Consider the following 7490-nt stretch of genomic DNA (forward strand, 5'->3'; position numbering starts at 1 on the left):
GGGCCGGGTCTGAACAACTGGGAAAAGGCATGGCTTCCCTGGGATCCACCAGTCCAAGCCTTAGCCTATTGGTCCCTGGTTAAAGCCACAACTTTGTGTCTAAGCTCTGTCTCAGCTCATGCAGGCACTAGGCTGCCCTCCAAGCTTAGGACCTTGGCACATCACCCGCTTCACTTTGGACCCTGACCTCTTCTCCCAAAGTAAGAACAGAGATGCAGGACCCTTAGCAGATGTAGCAGCTTTTTTTGACTGAGGCCTAAACATGCAGCCTTCCCTGGACTACACTGGATCCGTAGGTGAAGGGAAGGGCCCACACCACCTCAGACAGCTGGTCCACAGTGCAGGCCAACTCCAGTGAACTCAGATTCCCTGTTTCTGATGAGCACACGGGGTCAGAACAGAGCTTGTCAGCCCTAACCTGAAGAGGAGCCGCAGGACCCAGGCTTGCTGACCAGCTTTTTTATAGGGTGGGCACCATGCAGTGTTTTTTATGACTTTCTGTACTTCCTGTTCCTTGACACCCTGACCACCACCACCCCCCACCCCAGCATCCAGCCCACAGTGGGTTGGAGCCTTCTGTGTGCTCCTATCCTGGTGGTTTGGCTGGCACTGATCGACTGCTGTGTCCTTGGGCCCAGCTCGTGTCCTCTCACAGCCTTGCTACCCAAGTCCCTCTTGGGCTCCTGGTGCCCATGTCAGAGGGGCTGGCCCTGCCCACACCACCCATCTTCTGGGCCTCCTAGGGCTGCACACCAGCCCTTTCTGCCCTGGGTCTTGGCTCCCAGATGACCAAATAGATTCCTCTTTGGGCCAGTGATCAGGAACCCAGCAGGCCATCTTAATACCGCATAGCTAACAGGATTGGGGGCTTCCCTGGTGGCTCAGTGGTGAAGAATTCACTTGCCAATGCATGAGACATGGGTTTGATGTCTGGCTTAGGAAGATCCCCTGGAGAGGGAACTAGCAACTGACTCCAGTATTCTTGCCTGGAGAATTCTATGTACAGAGGAACCTGATGGACTACAGTCCCTGGGGTCACAAAGAGTTGGACATGACTTTTCAGCTAAACAACAACAGGATTGGGATCATGGGCCCAGGTCTGAGAGTCCCAGCGTGACATTGGTGGATCTTGCCCCAGGGGAAGTACCCCATGGAGAGAGTGGAGTAGCCAGACCTCTACCAGTAGAGGCCCTGCAGCCAAACCAGCTCTCACACAGCAGGCAGAGAAAAGACCCAATGAAGCTCAGGTTCTGAATCAGGATTGCTGCTGCAGAGGGCACCAGACAACTGACCTGTGCTCTGGAGGAAGGAAGAGAAAGGGGGGATGGATTGGGTTAGAAAGCCCAGGGTGGCTGGATGTGGGATCCTTCTCTTCCTGTGTATGGTGGCAGCTTCCCAAACCTCAGGTTCCCTCCTAGCAGATACAGGTGAACTGGTGGTTTTTCCACCAGTTCAATTAGAAGGCTATCCCTGACCCCAAAGCTGATGACCTAGCAGACCTGAGCTTTCCACCACCTTTTGGCTACTAGCACCCAGCAAGCTTGTGGGGCTGGGGAAGGCAGGTTCCAGTGTCACCATCAAGAAAGCAGACTGGTTGCTGTGGGCCAGACACCTGCCAGAGCTGAGCTCATCCTCATTTCACGTCTGCTCTCCCAGGCCTGACCCTAACAGGAATGTGCCACTGGGTCTCAGCTACTCTCCCTGAAAGTGCCAGCCTGGGATGGCGTTTGTAGTTCCAGCAGAAGTAAGTCGAAGGTCCTCGGGTCACTGGGGTGCCACCCAGTCTGGCCTCCGTGGCTCTGTCTCCTCATTCCCACCCCTTCCTGGCCCCTCTGTGAAATGAAGCCATGCAGAACTCACTGTGAAGGGTATTGAGGAGCGAGGCCAAGGTCGTGCTGGCGATTGTCCAGCCTCCCAGCCAAGCTACCCAGCGCTCGCTCAGCTGTGCCACCTGCTGGTTCATTTCTCTGTCTCAAGTGGACATCCTTTCCATCCTGTCCCTCGGGATGTGAGCAAAGCAAATGCAACAGGGACGAGCTGTGAGCGTTCCCTCCCACTCTCAGCTGCCACCCCAGGCCCTGGAGAACCTGGAAGGAGGCCCAGCCCCATGGATCCACCGGCTGAAAGTCCTGACCTGCAGATGAGCCACCCAGCCAGCAACCAGGGAACAAATGTCACCGTCTCAGGAATGACTCCAACCAGTAACTTAAATACAACTGTTGCAAAAATCGTATAAAATTCGAACTCCGAAATTATAATTAAACAAAGGTAATGAGCACTCAGGACTCAGCCCTTCTTGATGAAGCTTGCATCTGACCGCTCCTCTGCTCCCACGGGTGTCTACCTGTCTGGACCTATAGGTTCTATGCAGTGCTGCCTTTGGTCTGTGAACCTCACCTTTGGCAGCTTGACACCAGCCGCACTATGAGTATTCACAACATGGAAACTGGTAAATGCTGCAAATAGGGTCTTTCTTTTTCTTTTTCTGGAGAGGAGGTTGTTAAGCACTTACCAGCATACCATTGCCCCCAACCAGTATAATCATGAATAAACAGCTGTTTGAAGCCACCGCATTTTGGGTCAGCTTGTTACATAGGAACAAATGGCACTGCCATGGCCCATGAAGGCCCAGCACTGGATGGCCCCCGCGCCTCCCTGAGCAACCCTCCCTTTCCACCCACCCCACCCCAGGACCTTCCGAAGGTCCACTCAAAGCTGGGCCCTTGCCCGCTTCTGCAGTGGTGGCCAGGCCTCTGCCCCACTCTGGGCTCACCTCAGACCCGCTCCTGGAGGGAGCCTCCCAACCAGTGTTCTAGCACCAGCCTGTCTGGCTTTCTTCCTGGTGCTGACCAATCATTTGAAAGGAAGCATTTCCTTACTATTTATCTCCCCTTCAGAATTCCAGAACAGGGCCCCTCCCGGCTTGCTCACTGGCAGAAATGTCTGATAATCGCTGGCTGACCAGTCCTTGCAAAGACCCTGCTGAGACATCCCTCTGCTGGGGCTCTTCCCCAAGGCACGGGCGATGGCTCTTTCCCTCGAGTCTAATGCATCCTCTTGTTTTGTTTTCTGTGTATTTCCTTTTGAAGATGGTGAACCTGCAACACACCCTTATCTTTGGTGCTCCCGCACCCACATGGAGCAGACTGGCCTGATGGGTGTGGGAAGCCGGTTTTGCGCTGACGGGACCAGGGGTTTCATGGCCGTATGCTGTGCCGTGAAGGGGGCTGCTCTCAGTAGTGGTTCTGTGCTGGGCCTGGGGCCTGTGTAACACTCACCACAGGTGAGGAGGCTGAAGCAACAGACATTCACAGTCCCGCAGTTCTGGAGATAAGGTACTAGTTCCCGCTAAGGCCTCTCTCCTTGGCATGCGGACAGCTGTCTCCTCCCCATGCCCTCACATGGTCGTCCCTGTGTGCCTGTGCCCTCATCTCCTCCCCTTATAAGGACACCAGTCCACTGGGTTGGGGTCCACACATACGGCCCCGTTTTACCTCAGTCACTACTTAAAGGCCCTATTTCCACACACCGTTGCATTCTGAGGTCCTCTGGGTCAGGGCTTCAGCATGTGAATTTGGGAAGGGACACAGTTCAGGTCACAACATTTTGTCCTCAGACATCAAGCACCACAGGGTTTTATAAAATCAGATAGTTTTTTTTTTTTTTTGCAAACCCCACATCGTATAAAGAATCTGCATACAATACAGGAGACCCGGGTTCAGTCCTCCGGTCGGGAAGATAACCTGGAGAAGGAAATGGCAACCCACTCCAGTATTCTGGCCTGGAGAATTCCATAGACAGAGAAGACTCACAGGCTACTGTCCATAGGGTGGCAAAGAGTCGGACATGACTGAGCGATTAACACTTATATAAGGCTTCCTTAGTGGCTCAGTGGTTAAAAAAAAAAAAATCCACCTGCCAATGCAGGAGATGCGGGTTCTATCCCTTGGTCTGGAAGATCCCCTGGAGAAGGAAATGGCAACCCACTGCAGTATTCTTGCCTAGGAAAGCCCATGGACAGAGAAGTCTGATGGGCTATAGTCCATGAGGTTGCAGAAGAGTCAGACATAACTTAGCAACTAAACAACAACATTTTATGTACTATTAAGAGCCTGTGGCAGGCTGAATAATGCTCTCTGCCCTTGTCCCCAAAGAAGTCCATAACCTGACCCCTGGAACCTGTGAATGTCACCTTATCTAACAAAAGGGATTTGTAGGAGGTAAAACCATCCTGGACTGTTCAGTGGGTCCTCAGTGAAATTGCAAGGGTCCTAATAAATGGGGGGCAAGAAGGTCAGGCAGAAAAAGATGTGAGAGTACTAGAGGCTGAAATGATGTCTTAGAAGTTGGAGGAAGTAGTCACGAGCCAAGAGATGCACTAGAAACTGGGAAAGGCAAAGAAACAGGTGCTCTGGTGACCCCTGGATTTTGGACATCTGACCTCCAGAAGCATGAGAGAATGAATTTGTGTTGTTTTAAGCCACTAAATTTGTGCAGCTTGTTACAGTGGCCACAGGAAGCTAAGACACACCCCCACCCTCTTCTCCTTTGGTTCTGAAGCACTGTAGGAAGAGGTGAAGAATTCTCTCTCCCTTGAGCCCCAGTGGACGCCTTAGCCAGTTGATCCATTGACAGGGTGTGGCTGAGCCTCTGCCCTGGTCATAAGGGCTGCCAGTCTCAAGCTGCCCACAACCCAAGTCCACATGGCACCTGAGCCAGGCAGATGATGTCACCCCTTGCTTGAAACCTGCCAGTGGCCCCACCACACCAACAGACCCTGTGTGGTGTGCCCTCTCTGCATCATCTCAGACCCCTCCCACTCCTTTCCTTGTAAAACTCCTCCATAGACCTGTACACGCCTGCCTCCTTATCACACACGGTCAACTCAAGTGTGACTTCCTCAAGGAAACTTTTGAAGTTTGGGATCAACATATACACACCAGGGACTTCCCTGGTGGTCCAGTCGCTAAGACAATATGCTCCCAATGCAGGGGGCTGGGATCAATCCCTGGTCAAGGAACTACATTCCGCAAGCTTCATGAAAGATCAAAGATTCCGCATGTCGTAACTAAGATCTGGCGCAACCAAGTAAATACACAACACAAAAAATCATGCACAGTAGAGAAGGAAATGGAAACCCACTCTAGTGGATTTCTTGCCTGGAAAATTCCCTGGACAGAGGAGCCTGGGGGGCTACAGTCCATGGAGTTGCAAAGAGTCTGACACGACTGAGCACCAAAGGAAAAAAAAACCATATACACACCAGTGAATATATATAAAATAGATAAACAACAAGGACCTATGCATAGCAAAGGAAACTATATTGAATATCTTGTAATAAGCTAAGCTATAATGGAAAATAATCTGAAAAGAATATATTAATATATATATATATGTATAACTGAATCACTTTGGTATATACCTAAAACTAACACATTGTAAATTAGGTACATTTCAACTTTTTTAAATTAAAAATAAAGTTAAAAAACAAAAATCCCAAGCACATGGTTCTCTTTGCTGTCCCACAATTACCTTCATGAACTTTTTTCTTACTTTCTTCATTTTTTGAGCAACTCAGCTTAGGGGGCCTCCGTAAATTGCTATCTAAAATAGCAGCATGCAGCTCCACCCTTCTCTTCACCCTGCCCTTTTCTCTTCTCAACTCAGTTCTTCCTGTCCTATATTTCTGTGCTCATTGTCTGGCCCTGCAATAGGATATAAGCCCCATGACAGCAAGGATTGTGTATGGCATCTAGCATAGTATACTTGGCATATAGTAGACCACAATGAAAGAAGGAAGGAAGGATGATGCAGTGGAAGCAGCGTCTGTCCCACCCTAACACACTACCAGTTTTGTGAGTTATCACTGTAAAGGTCTGCTCTTCTTCACACAAAGGAAGCTGGGTCAGAGCAGGGATCTTGTGTCTCTTGTACCCTCATGTAAACCCCCACCTGAGAACACTGACCAGCACACTTGAGGCACTTGAATGGGTCCATCCACGGATTAATGCATAATAAGATGGTGTATATCCAGACAGTGGAATTACACAGCCATAAAAGGAGCAAATTTCTGATACACATCAAGCATGGATGAATCTTAACAACATTATGCTAATTAAAAGGGAAGGCAGTCACAAAAGACTGCATAGTGTGTGAAACTTTTTATATGAAATGTCCAGAATAGGCCAACCCATAGAGAAAGAAAGTAGGTTAGTGGTTGTCAGCGGCTGGGAGAAGGAGGAATGGGCAATGACTACATGTATATGGATTAGAGGGATCCTTTGGGGTTTATCAGAATGTCCTGTAAGAATTTGTAGTAAATCCAGTGTACTTACTAAATGTGATGCACCCAGTATTATCTACTAAAATTTAGTGGGTATAACTGAATTTATCAATACTTAAAAATCACTGAAGTGTACACATAATATAAATAATGTATATGGTATGTAAATAATACTTTAATAAAACTTTTTGAATGTATGAGATTAGGTTCTTTTTCTTATGTGTGGCTATTCCATCAATTTAATATATAATTAGGCTCATTTGTTTCTGTTTGTTTTTAAATTTAGTGTTTGTCATACTCTAATTGCTAATTTAATTATTTCCTCAGTTTCCCCCACTGGTTGTGTCGTATGTGGCTGTGGTACTACATCAAACCCAGGACACTGGGACTTCCCTGGTGTCTCAGTGGTAAACAATCCGTCTGCCAATGGGTTCGATCCCAATGGGTTCAATCTGGGAGGATCCCACGTGCCACAGAGCAGCTAAGACCATGTGCTACAACTACCGAAGCGTGCATGCCCTGGAACCTGTGCTCTGCAATAGGAAAAGTCACCACAATGAGAAGCCCAAGAACCACAACAAGAGAGTGGCCCCCACTTGCCACAACCAGAGGAAAGCCCAGACAGCTATGAAGATCCAGTGCAGCCAAAAATAAAAAATAAACTTTTTTAAAAAATAGGAAACTGACATCGGTCCAGAGTGCAGGCACAGCCCTCTGTCATTTTATCCCATGTGCAGTTTTGTGAACCCACTGCTGTGTTTAAGGTGCTGAACCGCTTCATCACCATAAGGACCCCTTTCATCCTACCCCTCTAGTCACACCCACCCCTACTATTCCTTCAGTTCAGTTCAGTTCAGTTCAGTCGCTCAGTCATGTCCGACTCTCCGCGACCCCATGAATCACAGCACGCCAGGCCTCCCTGTCCATCACCAACTCCCGGAGTATACTCAAACTCATGTCCACAGAGTCGGTGATGCCATCCAGCCATCTCATTCTCCGTCGTCCCCTTCTCCTCCCGCCCCCAACCTTTCCCAGCATCAGAGTCTTTTCCAGTGAGTCAAGTCGTCGCATGAGGTGGCCAAAGTATTGCAGTTTCAGCTTTAGCATCAGTCCCTCCAATGAACATCCAGGATTGATCTCCTTTAGAATGGACTGGTTGGATCTCATTGCAGTATTGGCAACCACTAATCTCTTCTCCATCTCTGTA

This window comes from Moschus berezovskii, chromosome 19 (genome assembly GCF_049115385.1).
Source record: "Moschus berezovskii isolate FMDL1 chromosome 19, NW_MosBer_1.0, whole genome shotgun sequence".
Lineage (NCBI taxonomy): Eukaryota > Metazoa > Chordata > Mammalia > Artiodactyla > Moschidae > Moschus > Moschus berezovskii.